This window comes from Pinus tabuliformis, chromosome X (genome assembly GCF_031772625.1).
Source record: "Pinus tabuliformis cultivar Carrire ecotype Pingquan chromosome X, CPIR1, whole genome shotgun sequence".
NCBI lineage: Eukaryota > Viridiplantae > Streptophyta > Pinopsida > Pinales > Pinaceae > Pinus > Pinus tabuliformis.
In genome coordinates this window covers 693,686,471-693,701,568 of record NC_142308.1, presented here as the reverse complement: position 1 = coordinate 693,701,568, position 15,098 = coordinate 693,686,471, and the positions used below count along the sequence as shown (strand labels likewise).

Below are 15,098 nucleotides of genomic sequence, written 5' to 3'. Positions count from 1 at the left end.
TGTTTCCTCTAAATGATATATGTATCTGTTTGCTTACGCATGCATGTGTAGCTATTTTCTGTATATGTATATATGAATCTTACTAAAACGTGTTGTTGGTTTAACCATCACTTTGGATTGCTAGCTCACTTGCCTTCCATGTTGTGATGCATCTTAGCTCATGTGTTCCCTTCTTAACTTTGTGCTTTCACAGGTTTCCAAGGGGCGCACTCACCTCACCCTCCATGTGTTAGAACTGCTCATGCACCTTCCTTGACTTGTTGCATACGTCACACCCTTGCTACCAACAGGGACATCTTACTTTCCTCTGTGTGAAACCACTGCCAAGGCGATACCATACGACCTACTGCTGGGAGTCCTACACCAAACGATATGAGGTATAATTGGGACTTTCTATCGGGGAGATCCTTGACATGTTGGTGGGTCCAGCACCATCAACAAATGGAGCTGGAAATCTGTCCAATTTGTAGATTAGTTAAGAGGGAAAACTTCTAGAGAATATAACTTCTTCGGGTTTTGACCAAATTGATCCCAACAAAAGCCCAACTAGGGGTTTTTGACTGTTTTGAAGCCATTGGAGACATAATTTTTACATTTTAAGCATTCTAAATCCACATAAATACAAATTTGAGCACTTAATGAAAGAGGCCCAACATTGGAAGTTAGACCAGGGGATGTAGCCCAATAGAGGGGTGAAATCCTTTATAATTTTTGTTGTCATGTGTTTATGATATGGTATTTTGTCTCTGTTTATGCTATTAAATAAGTTTAAAAACCAATATTTTATGTGTTTTTCAAAGTGATCCATTGCCTAAAATACATAAAAAATTTACCTGCAATTTTTCCATCACCTTCAAGTTTCATTACAGATCAATCTTCATGGAATATTTGCTTTGTTTCTCATATTCACTCTCCAAGGGGGATTTGATCAATAACAGAATCCTCTGAGTCATCATGTGATGTCTTCTTTATGTCTCAGTCCATGATGCTTCATGTCTCCATAATAGCTCCCCTTTGTTCTTCTTCTCCATAGGCATTTATTTAAGCTTTCCTCTTGCTATCTACTTTGAGCATCATCTTGTCATCATGAGATAGTAATACTATGAGAGAATATTATTCATGGAAAGGCAAAATCCGTCTTAAAACATCTATTCTATGACTACCTAGCTCAAATAATTATCTTCTCATGATAGGTGTGTGAGAGGGTTAAGATAAGAAGGCTTGATTAGGAGGGCACATCTAAACTCAACAAAGCTCACAAGAGGCCTTCAAGGTGCACTTGTGCACTCAAACAAGAGAGAGAGAACATCAAGGGTGTAAGGGAAAACTACGAAGAGATGAAGGAGTGAGGCTTCAGGAACAAGTTCCGCAATCAGTTGCTCATTCTGAATTAATGTCTTTTTTAGATGGATTTCCAGGATACAATCAGATCCTTGTTCATCCAGAAGACCGATTAAAAACTATGTTTAGAACAAAGTGGGGAACATATGCATATCAGAAAATGCCTTTTGGATTAATGAATGCAGGAGCTATGTTCCAGAGAGTGATGGACATTTCTTTCAAGGGGTTGATTAATAAAAATTTTGTGGTATATCTAGATGATATTACCGTATATTCAAAGAAGAGAAATAATCATTTACATGACTTAAAGCAGACCTTTGAAAGATGCAGAAGGTATGGAATTTATCTAAACCCCAAGAAATCAATTTTTGCTCTTAGTGAAGGTAAACTCCTTGGTTTTATTGTATCCAAACATGGAATTTGTATTGATCCAGAAAGAATTAAAACAATTTTAGAAATTCCATTACAACATACCAAACAATCAATGCAATCTTTTCTTGGCCAAATCAATTTTGTTAAGAGATTTGTCCCCGGATTTTCTCAAATTGTCCTACCATTACAAACAATGATAAAAAAAGATTCGCTTTTTAAATGGGGTGATCATGAAAGAGAAGCATTTAAAGAAATCAAACAAGTTGTAGTTGATGCCCCTTCTCTATCAACTCCCAAATTTTTCTGATCAATTTATTTTATATACTTTTGCCTCTGAATTATAATATGCAACAGTCTTAACACCAACCAAATGAATAGAAAATTGAAGCTACTATTTCATTTTCAGCTCAAATTTTCAAGGAGCTAAATTAAATTATTAAGGAGTAGAAAAGCAATCCTTTGTAGTTTACAAAGCTATCAAATCATCATGGCCATCACGCCAATGCTAGATTAAGAGAAACCCTACAGTAATGTAAAGAGTCTGCTCCAAGCTTGTCTGTCACTTGAAACTAATTCAATAATAAAATATCTAACATTATGAGGCTTTTAGGTTTGTTACATAGCTCTGGTTCACAAGTATTTTACCATGCTTGGGTAGAAAACACCCACAAAAACATATGAAGTCAATAAATCTAGTTAAGTGGAAGGACAAGCACAATCAACACAGAAGAAAGGAGAGAAAATGAAGACCAATCATCTTTTTTCCAGTGACTTCAAAGTTCAAAAGTTATTACATGTGAAAAGAGATTTTAGAAACTCTCAATATCCAACCACATTACATCTCCACTGCATTAAATAGATACTTATTCTTGTTGAAGGTTGCGCCCTCAAGATGTTGATTTTGAGAATGCACATGATGTTGAAATAGATGTCACATCCCAATGGTTGTGCCCTCATTATTTTCGAACGATAGGCTAGCCAACGATTGATACATGGCATATGATTGGGTCTAAATGTCAATTGAAGTGCGTCTTCTGTTTTGTGTTAAAACAATAAAAAATCCATGGATTGAACATGCACCCATTTGGGATAGATGTAATTTCTTGTGTGCCTACACTTGAGTGGACTATGCTTGCTTGTAAAAAACTACGACCTTTGTTTCTAATTCACTCTATCCAAAATATGTTTACTTTGTTACATCCATAGACATACACTAGAGTTAGGGATGTGTGTTGTAAGGGAATTGTCAAAATAAAATGAAAATAAACATAAAATATATAAATAAAATATTAAATAACAATGATGTGCCAATAAGGTTCTCAATCTTTAATTGTAACCTTCAGCCTAATGTGTGTGTGTGTGTGTGTGTATACACATCTAACATAACATTAAATAGGTTATTGCAGTCATCATTCAATCATCTATTTTATTCTTCTACTTTAAATTCTATATGTATACCAATCATCTATCTTCATGATTGATATTCTTTAATGAATGAACAATGTTGATTAGATGTTGATCCTTTCTTAGAGCTGAGTAGGGCAGATTAGATGTTGATCCTTTCTTAGAGTCATTGTATGATGATGAATTGTTTGAACATTTTTAGTCCAATGTTGATTGTTCAATTAGTTATTAGTGCATATTAATGAATTATGTATTGCACATGAACTATATATCTTAATCAAATGAAGTTTTAGCATAACAAGGTATATAATCATTAACCTTTAATTCAATCCCACAATTAAAAAGTAAATGGTTGATCAAGTAACCCAAATTAGCAATAAGGAATTTTTTAGCAAGAAATGGTTTATATAATGGGTGTGACTGGTGCTATGGCCATAAAATATACCAATGCTAGGCTACTATGAGAGAGTATTTTTCCCGAATGTTGCTTTAGGTGCACAATAATAGTTAGGCGGCTGAATGGGTGGTTTCGAGATAGATCTAGGGGAACTTTCAATATACTTAAGGTACATGTAAGTAATGTCCATATGTATTCTTGTCTAATGTGATATTATTCAAATTGGTACCAATAGGGGTAACTTGGAACTCCAACAAAGAAGGCTTTAAGCTCAATGAGTAACCTCCTAAAGTTATGGGGTTTACTGTGTGAATGACTCCCAAGCCACAATTTTATTCACCTAATGACATGTATTATTGTTTTATATATATATTTCAGAACACGTCTTTAGCCTATATATCTAAGAGAATTTCTTAATAAAAAAGTGTGTCAAAACCATATACTTGTGCTCTTTGACATAGACTGTCATCATAATTCATTCCATTGAGACACATAATTTACATGAAACAAATGATAGGTAAATTTCTCAATTAAATGCTCCAAGTGGCCCTTTAATCATTAGAATGTTTGCAAATTTTTACTTGACTAAAACCTTTCATAGAGATCCCATCACTCAGATTCATTTCATCTTGCTGAGCAAAAACGCTACTCAACATAATATAGTAACCATTCAAATGGAAGTTGTAATTAAAGAGTCAAACTTTTAATCATCCTAAGCATGCGAATTAAATGTAATTAGAACATCCAATCCCATAAATAAAAATAAAAATGTATCCGTTGCTTAAGTTCAATAAAACAAGATTTAGAGCGATTGTTGTGTACTGCGAAATTTGTTTTGATGCCAAATGATCTTTAGTTGTCTTCCAACCCCAAATATATTTTAAAAATATAGTAAATGTTTAATTCAGTATTAACATAAAAATGTTGCTCAAATCTCTTTACTCTGTGACAATGTTTTACTTTGCTCATTATATTCATAATTATAAACATTAAAATTCAATATTATATTAACAAAACCAGAAAAGTCATATTTATAGTAAATGTAAAACAAAATACTTCATTAAATAATAATAATAATAATCATTAAAAGAACCACAAAACTACATTAAATAATAATTAATTATACTAAATCACAATTAATTATTTTAGAATTATATTAAATCACACACATTTCAAATTTCAGGAGGCTTTAAATGAACGTCGTCAAACATACTTGACTTTTACAAAAAATTTGTTTTCCCGCTGCATTCTGCGTTTCTTGTTCGCTGCTCTCATTCTCTGTTTCTTGAATCCTTCCTGCAGAGTTGAGTTGAGTTTTCTTGTTCTTGAATTACAGATCGCTGTTTCTTGAATCCTGAATTACGGATCGTTGTTTCTTGAATCCTTCCTGCACACTTCTCTTGTTCCTGAAGGCAGATTTGTGGCAGGTTTAGGGTTTCTTCCACGATGACGGCCGGGAACCAAGATGAGTTCAATAATAGAGTTCAGGCTTTTGTGATCCATATCAATTTAGAGAGAGACTCTTCGGCGAAGATTTTCCATGTGATTTTCGCCGAAGAATCTCTCTCTAAACCAAGATGAGTCCCGGGCGACGAGAAGATGGGTGGTGATGGTTGCCATTGGAATTGTTATATTTGCCTGCCTTCTTATTCCTGTTGGTATTGTTATTCTTGGGAACAAGGTTCCATATGCGGCTACAGGAGGAGCCATACCGGCTGGTATACATACCGCCTGCTCTAAAACGCTCCACCCTCAGCTGTGCGTGTCTACGCTGGTCACATATCCAGGTGTTGATCAGCTGGTGGAACCCAAAGATTTTGTTCAAGCCACCATTGAAGCCACCATAGGTCAGGTTTTGCAATCGTACTCTCTAAAGGTTGCAGCCCCTGTTCCTGTTTGGGGAGACGGCGACGAAGGTGTGGCCCAGCAGGATTGCATGGAGCTGCTCCACGATACACTATATCATCTGAATGCCACGCTGCTCCACATGTTCGATTTGTCTGGTAAGAGACCGTCATTGCTCTTCATTGCCGATGTCAAAACTTGGCTCAGTGCCACTCTGACAAACCAGGATACATGCCTCGAGGGTTTCCAGGACTTGATTGGAGGCGGCAATGCGACTCTTCAATCCACCAATGACATACTAAAAGAATCCAGAAAGTTCTCTCAATTGATCAGCAATTCCCTCTCCCTCTTCCAAACCCTTTTCAGCAACGCCGGCTTGGAAAATAAAGCTTTACCTGGTGAACAGACGAATAAGTCTGCAGTAGTTCCCCAAAACCCTCGACGGATGTTGCCAAAGAAGAATAACGCTGGTTTCAAGAAAGATGAGGGGAATAACGCTGGTCTGGAGCAGGAATTCAAGAAAGATGAGGGGCATAACGCTGGTCTGGATAAGGAATTCTATCACCATTATGGGTTGTTGGATCGATATGACATGAAGGAATTCCCTATGTGGTTATCGGAAACCGATCGTTTACTCCTACAGCTTTCCCCTGCACACTTAAAACCCGATGCTGTCGTAGCGCAGGATGGCAGTGGCAATTATGTAACAATAACCGACGGTGTCAAGGAGGCACCCAAGCATTTAAGAAGTAGAAAATACATAATCTATGTCAAAGCTGGACTGTACCTTGAAACTATCAAAATTTCTAAACGAAAAACCAACATAATGTTTGTTGGCGATGGCAAGGGAAAGACTGTTGTTGTCTCCAACAAAAATGTGAAGGAGGGTTCTACTACTTTCAGTTCCGCTACCTTTGGTACTATTCCAAACCTTTCTGTCTGCATTATTTTTGTTTGTTTGATTGTTCAATCCAATTTCTTGAAATACCCTTTCTCTTTCTCTGTACCTGGTTAATTGAAATACCCTTTCTCTTTCTCTTTCTCTGTACCTGGTTAATTGGATTTTCAACATTGTTTCATGACATGTGTGTATGGAGCTAAGGCTGACCAGTGAATTGGTTAATTGGATTTTCAACATTGTTTCATGACATGTGTGTATGGAGCTAAGGCCAATTAACAATGACTGACCAGTGAATGGCTGCATTGCAGCTGTATCCGGTGCAGGATTTGTTGCACGTGACATGACCTTTATGAACAGTGCAGGGCCTGACAAGCATCAAGCTGTGGCTCTACGGGTGGGGGCCGATTTTGCAGCGATTTATCGATGCAGTATTATTGGTTACCAAGACACACTTTATGTTCATTCTCTTAGGCAGTTTTACAGAGAATGTGACGTGTTTGGAACAGTAGACTTCATTTTTGGCAATGCGGCCGTGGTTTTACAGGAGTGTAACATTTATGCTCGACAAGGTATGCCCAATCAAATGAATGTAATCACTGCCCAAGGAAGGAATAATCCTTATCAAAATACCGGCATCTCAATACATAATTGTATAGTTACAGCAAGAAGTGATCTCCCTCCCTGGATGGCATTCACTTCAACATACCTCGGGAGGCCTTGGAAATTATACTCTCGAACAGTTTACATGCAATCGTTTTTAGGCGACCTCATTCATCCCGCTGGCTGGTTGGAATGGTCGGGAGAATTTGCATTAGAAAGCTTATACTTTGGGGAATTCAAGAATTCTGGGCCTGGTGCATTTCTAGATGGGCGCGTAACTTGGCCTGGTTATAGGGTGATTAAAGCCGATGAAGAAGCAAAAGAGTTCAGTGTGCCTATTTTTATCCCTGGTTCTGCAGTGGGATCCCATACATAGAAGGTCTACACATTTTTTTTTTTTTTTATGGCAATAATGTTGAAATTATAATTTCAACTTCACTGAATAGAACATCAGCAGCTACTTTATTCATTTGTCGTGATCCGGCGCCCCACATTTTTTCCCGATCTTTTAAATCACCGCCATTACTATCTTTTCATTCTTTAATTATTTTTGAGTTCCCGAAGGATGAAGATCAGATACAGCACTACATCATTACTTCTCAACAACCATATTAATGAGCAGAACGGCTGAAAGAGAAAAGAACCAGCCTTGAGCTGACGTAGCATTATCAGTCATAGATTTCATCACCACCGACTCAAGAAATACAGCAAAAGATCAAATCTGTTAATCATGAGCATCAAAGACTTCATCAGCAAGTTAAAGCGGTGAAGACCCTTTCCCGCACTATAAAATGCAGACGCAGCAGTGTAGAAAAACATAGATAGATTGAAAGTCCTTTTGTAACACACAGCAGTGTAGAACAAGAGAGTGTTTTTTTGTATTGCACAGCAGTGCTGAAATTTTCTGAGATAGTTGTTTTGTGGAACTGAAGCGTTCCTGTTGTAATCCCTCTGTCAAGAGGAAGATGCTCTTAAGCATAATCTTTTATGAAGATCCCTCTATGTGAGGAAGACTTAGTTTTAGCACTTAGTTTATTTTTATAAATAGAAGTTTCTTTTTGCCTGTTGCTGTTACACCGTAAGTCGAAAAATACTTGACGTCAAAAATCCCTGTTGCTGTTACACCGTAACTCAAAAAATACTTGACGTCAAAAATTTACGTTGCTGCAACACCACGAACAGCGTTGCTGCAACACAAGTTACAGCAACTGAAAAAAAACTGTGTTGCTGCAACACCGTTTCCAGAGAACGAATTTTTCTGTTTTTCTGAGTTAAAAACAGAGTATTTTTCTGTGTCAAAAACAGAGTATTATTTTGATCAGTTTTTGATCCTGAGGCAAAGTAGAGTATTATTTTATGCTCTGTTCTTGTGTTTTTGAATTATCAGAAAACAGAGTATTACTCTCTGTTCATATTTTTGTTGTTTCAGAATTTATCAGAAAATTCTCAACAGTGGAAACAGAGGATTTTTCCACTGTATTTTGTTTGGAATAACCAGAAATTCCCGACATGGTATCAGAGCTTGTCCAGGCTCTTTGAAGACATCAAAGAAGCTGAAAGAAGATTTCTAGCTGCAGCAAATTATCTAGCAGAGCGAAAACATTGTCAAGGTATTTTTCAGATTAGTTTTTTTTGTAGCTGCTGAAGACAATTAAGTGATTTTTTTTACAGTCAAGTATTGCAAGAATGGCCAGCACCAGCGTGGGTATGTTTAATACCCAGCTCCCACAGTTCAATGGGAAAAATTATGACTACTGGGCAATAACCATGAGAGCCGTGTTTGCCTCACATGATTTATGGGAACTTGTTGAATATGGATTTGAAAAACCAGCAAATGAAGAAGAGTTTATTGGATTAACTCAGGCAGAGAAAGAGCTGTTGAAGAGCAATAAGAAGAAGGACTCAAAAGCCTTTGTACTTTTATATCAAGCAGTGCATGAGAGTGTGTTTCCGAGGATAGCAGCAGCCAAGACATCCAGAGAAGCATGGAAAACTCTCAAGACAGCCTATCAAGGCATGGAGAAAGTGAAGACAGCAAAACTACAGTTGCTGAGGAAAGATTTTGAGAACCTGCGTATGAAGGAGTCAGACAATATTGACTCATTCTTCACACAAGCAATTGGTTTGGTCACACAGATAAGGTCTCATGGAGAAACTCTTGAAGAAAGGAGGATTGTGGAGAAACTATTGAGGTGCCTACCCTCAAAGTTTGATGTGATTGTCACCACCATAGAAGAGACAAAGGATCTCTCAAATTTTTCAGTTGATGAACTTCATGCATCACTGATAACACATGAGCAGAGGTTGAGTAGAAATGAAAACTCATCTCTAGAGCAAGCCTTCAAGACCCAGATGTCATTTGGAAGAGGAAGAGGTCAAGGCAGAGGAAACAAGAGAGGAAGAGGCAGAACCCAATACAGAGGCGGAAGAAACAGTCCAGCTAACGTTCAAGGAAGAGGCAGTAATCCAAATCAGAACCAAGGCCATGGCAGCAGTCAACAAAGTGGACAACATCATGCTCAAGGACAAAGGTATGAAAAATCCAATGTCCAATGTTATTATTGTAAAAAATATGGGCACTATGCAAATGAATGTAGGAAGAAGCAGCATGATATGAGTAATAGATCTAGTGCAAATATCACTAGAGAAAATATCAGTCAAGATAATGTGTTGTTAGTTTGTAATATGGCTGAAACAAACAGTGAAGATATATGGTTTCTAGATTCTGGTTGCAGCAAGCATATGATAGGAAACATAGCCCTGTTTTCTGTTTTAGATCAGAGTGTGCAATCACAAGTCACACTTGGGACTGATAGTAAAATTTCTGTTATGGGAAAAGGAGAAGTTAAAATATTTACAAAGAAAGGTGAAAAGAAAACCATAGCAGATGTCTATTATGTTCCTGGAATGAAGTGTAATCTCTTGAGTATTGGACAACTTGTTCAGAAGGGTTACAATGTTTTCTTTAAGAATGATGTATGCACCATCATGGACAGATTACCCAGCAAACGTTGTATTGCTGAAGTGAAGATGACAAGGAACAGGATGTTCCCTCTCAGAATAAAAGCAGATTTGAAAAATAAAGAAGTAGTTGCAGCAGTGACACAAGAGGCTCTCCAAAGCGTACCAAAGGATGAAAATTGGTTGTGGCATTTGAGATTTGGACATCTCAACTTTGGAGGTCTTAATTTGTTGAGTAGAAGAGGAATGGTAAGAGGATTACCATTGATAGAAAAGCCAGACAACCTTTGTGAAGGTTGTATATTGGGAAAACAACACAGAGAAAGTTTTCCAACTGGGAAAAGCATAAGGGCAAAAGCACCTCTAGAAATTGTCCACTCAGATTTATGTGGACCGATGCAAGCTCCATCACTTGCAGGCAGCCAATATTTTCTAACATTTATTGATGACTTTACTAGAAAGACTTGGGTTTATTTTCTGAAGAATAAGAGTGAAGTGTTTGAAAAATTTCAAAATTTCAAAGCACTTGTAGAAAATCAAAGTGGGCTGCGTATCAAGGTTTTGAGAACTGACAGAGGAGGTGAGTATATCTCCAAAGAATTTTTACGTTTTTGCAGAGAAAATGGAATTCATTAGCAATTTACAGCAAGGTACACCCCGCAGCAAAATGGAGTTGCTGAAAGGAAAAACAGAACAATCATGGATATGGCGAGGAGCATGTTGAAGGCAAAGCAATTGCCAAATGATTATTGGGCTGAAGCTGTACACTGTGCAGTATATATTTTGAAAAGATGTCCTACAAAAGCAGTGATGAACAAAGTGCCAGAAGAAGCATGGAGTAGGAGAAAGCAAGGAGTCACCCACATGAAAGTTTTTGGTTGTGTGGCTTATGCACACATTCCAGATCAGCTAAGGAAGAAATTGGACAACAAAGGGGAGAAATGTATTTTCATTGGATACAGTGAAGAATCCAAAGCTTACAGGTTATATATCCCATCCACCAAGAAGTTTTTTGTGAGCAGAGATGTTCAATTTATTGAGGAGGAAGCTTGGGATGGAAGCATAGAGAAAACAGTTAATGTTAAAAACTATTTGTCTCATGATGATGATGATGAGGAGTTGGCTGAAACACATCCCCAAACAACAACACCAACAACAGAACAGCAAGAGACACCCTTGAGGAGAAATGAGAGTGCTTCTCCAAGCACACCACAAGGAGGAAATTCAAGTGCATCTACAAGCACTTGCACACCAAATGAAAGAGGTAAGAAATTCAGAAATTTAAGTGATATTTATGATGAAGGAATGAATTCCCTGTTTGCTTTGTATTGTCACGTTGATGACCCTGTTCATTTCAAAGATGCAATTAAAGATAAGAAATGAATAGAAGCTATGAATGAGGAGATGAATGCAATAGAAAGAAATAAGACATGGGATTTAGTTGAGCTACCAAAAGGTAAAGAAGTCATTGGAGTTAAATGAGTTTACAAGACCAAGAGTAATGCTGAAGGAAAGATAGAAAGGCATAAGGCAAGACTTGTTGTCAAGGGATACAAGCAGCAGTATGGGAGAGATTATGAGGAGACTTTCGCACCAGTTGCAACAATGGAAACAGTAAGAGCAGTGCTGTCCATAGCAGCACAAAACAAATGGAAAGTTTACCAAATGGACGTGAAGTTAGCATTCTTGAATGGAGTATTAATGGAAGAGGTTTACATAGAGCAACCTCTAGGCTATGAGAAGAAAGGCCAAGAGCACAAAGTCTGCAGATTGAAGAAAGCTCTTTATGGGATGAAGCAAGCGCCAAGAGCATGGTACAGTAGGATAGATTCCTATCTACTGGAAAACGGATTTGAGAAGTGTATGGGAGAACCCACTGTTTACATCAAAGAAAAAGACTGTAAAATTTTAATTGTTGTGTTATATGTTGATGATGTGATTTTTACAGGTAATGATGACTACCTCATTGAAAATTTCAAATCAGTCATCAAAGAAGAATTTGAGATGACTGACATGGGTTTGCTGAGATACTTCTTAGGAATAGAAGTAGATCAAAATAAAAATGGAATTTTTATTTCACAGGCAAAATATGTAAATGAAGTGTTGAGCAGATTTAACATGCAGGACAACAAGGCAGCAATCACTCCCACAGTGATGGGATTAAAACTCAGCAAAGAAGACAGCAACAAGGATTTTGACCCTAGCATGTACAAGAGCATAGTTGGCAGCCTCATGTATTTGACTGCAACTAGGCCAGACATAATGTATGCTGTTAGTTTAATTTCCAGATTCATGGAGAAGCCAAAAGAAACACATTGGCAGGCAGCAAAGAGAATTATGAGATATGTTAAAGGTACAAAAAGGTATGGCATATTTTATACTGTTTCAGAATGTTCAGATTTAGTTGGATACACAGATAGTGATTGGGCTGGAAGTGTAGATGACCGGAAAAGCACATCTGGTTACATTTTTCACATAGGTTCAGGAGCCATTTCATGGGCTTCCAAGAAACAGCCAATTGTGGCATTGTCTACAGCAGAAACAGAGTATGTGGCAGCTACACCAGCAACATGTCAAGCGGTTTGGATGAGGAGAATGTTGAGAAGTCTATGCCAGGAGCAGGCAACAACAACAATTATTTTTTGTGACAATAGCTCAGCTATTGCATTATCCAAGAACTCTGTATTCCATAAGAGAACAAAACACATAGACACAAAGTTTCACTACATCAAAGAATTGGTGAACAATGGAGAAATCATTTTACAACATTGCAGGACTCAGGAACAGGTTGCGGATATTCTGACAAAGCCATTGGATCATAAAAGTTTTGAGTTTTTAAGGAAACTTCTGGGTATGACTGATAACCCAGCAGTTGAAATTAAAGGGGAGTGTTGAAATTATAATTTCAACTGCAGTGAACAGAACAGCAACAGCTACTTTATTCATTTGTCGTGATCCGGCGCCCCACATTTTTTCCCGATCTTTTAAATCACCGCCATTACTATCTTTTCACTCTTTAATTATTTTTGAGTTCCCGAAGGATGAAGATCAGATACAGCACTACATCATTACTTCTCAACAACCATATTAATGAGCAGAACGGCTGAAAGAGAAAAGAACCAGCCTCGAGCCGACGTAGCATTTATCAGTCATAGATTTCATCACCACCGACTCAAGAAATACAGCAAAAGATCAAATCTGTTAATCATGAGCAGCAGAGACTTCATCAGCAAGTTAAAGCGGTGAAGACCCTTTCCCGCACTATAAAATGCAGACACAGCAGTGTAGAAAAACATAGATAGATTGAAAGTCCTTTTGTAACACACAGCAATGTAGAACAAGAGAGTGTTTTTTTGTATTGTACAGCAGTGCTGAAATTTTCTGAGATAGTTGTTTTGTGGAATTGAAGCGTTCCTGTTGTAATCCCTCTGTCAAGAGGAAGATGCTCTTAAGCATAATCTTTTATGAAAATCCCTCTATGTGAGGAAGACTTAGTTTTAGCACTTAGTTTATTTTTATAAATAGAAGTTTCTTTTTGCCTGTTGTTGTTACACCGTAAGTCGAAATATACTTGACGTCAAAAATCCCTGTTGCTGTTACACCGTAACTCAAAAAATACTTAATGTCAAAAATTTACGTTGCTGCAACACCAAGAACAACGTTGCTGCAACACAAGTTACAACAACTGAAAAAAAACTGTGTTGCTGGAACACCATTTCCAGAGAACGAATTTTTCTGTTTTTCTGAGTTAAAAACAAAGTATTTTTTTGTGTCAAAAACATAGTATTATTTTGATCAGTTTTTGATCCTAAGGCAAAGTAGAGTATTATTTTATGCTCTGTTCTTGTGTTTTTGAATTATCAAAAAACAGAGTATTACTCTCTGTTCATATTTTTGTTGTTCCGGAATTTATCAGAAAATTCTCAATAGTGGAAACAGAGGATTTTTCCACTGTATTTTGTTTGGAATAACCAGAAATTCCCGACAAATAAGGATATCATATTTTAAATCCTTACTCGACTCTGAAATGTTGAAATGCAATACTGCCAGGAGGGGAGACCAAAAAATCATGTACTTCCTCTCATCTCATGTTAAAATGTAATCTATAACTGTTATATTTATAATCTCTCACATATTATCTGTATGTTGTTTCATTTTTATATTCAAAAATTCAAAGTTTCGAAATTCTTGACATGATGTTGCAATCTCATTTCTACCTCACAAACACTGGTTTCTCTAAACCTTGTTGGGATGATATTGTATGTAGACATTGTCACATGGTTGGTTTATAGTGTTTATTGCTCTACAAGGATTATTTCGATATACACTCTATTATTTCCTTGTGATGTATATTTTTTTTTGGTGATGTTCTATTCAACCCCAAGCTTATGAATTGATTTAATTCTAAGTTTTGTGATGTAATACACTAGGTTTGTGTTCTTGCATTATATATCACCTTTTCTTCTTCGAATAAAGATATCACTGTTTCTTTCTTGGAAACTAAAATGTGTATATACAGGTTTTTCAACAACTCGAATGATTAATTTAATTTTATTAGTGCTCATATAAAATAAAAAATTTTGGAATATTCAACAAACACGCTCAAGTTGTCATATGCTAAGAGTTTACAATTAGGTGAACAATGATGTTTAATCCCATAATTACATTAGATTTTGACAAACATTTGCATGCCAAATAAAAGCTCTCCAAGGAAATAAATCGCGCTGAGGTATAGTGAAAGATTTGCATGGTTGATAAAATTACTCCATACCCCAAGGAAACAAAGCAAAAACTCTTCAACAGAGAATAGCAATGAAAGGAAGATGGGAGAAGAGTTCCATCTAAAATCAGTAAACTCAGTTCACTCAAATTTGCAAAGGGAAAATTCATTATGTCAATGTCATGAGGAAGTAAAACAAAATTTAGTAAAATATGCTCGTGAAGTATCACAATAATATATGCACATTGCAGATTGAGTCAATCACTTACTAGATAGAATTCCCTCCCTTCCAAAGTTTGCCATGGCTCTGACCTCTAAGTAACTGTGAGCTTGAATTATCAACATGGCCATAAGATTGAGAATGGTCACATCATATATTTTCATGATTTTTTTTCTTTATCCCGAGTCCCATCCCTCTTTTCACATTAATGGGTCATGTCACTTGTAGGTGACATGACCCATACTTTATACGAAGTTGATTCAGTTGTTCATGAATGCTGAGAGACAAAAAACTGGCCTTTGCCTAATATTCCTAAGGTGCCTCAGTTTGACATGCT

At 36.8% G+C, this 15,098-nt stretch overlaps 1 pseudogene across 1 annotated transcript; it reads left to right on the top strand.

The window, feature by feature from the left end:
- The first annotated feature begins 5,095 nt into the window (after positions 1-5,095).
- LOC149141884 (pectinesterase pseudogene) lies at positions 5,096-7,236 on the top strand (annotated as a pseudogene). The gene is made up of 3 exons (XR_016265088.1): positions 5,096-5,829; positions 5,884-6,276; positions 6,569-7,236. The product of XR_016265088.1 is annotated as a pectinesterase pseudogene (transcript).
- The last annotated feature ends 7,862 nt before the right edge of the window (positions 7,237-15,098 follow it).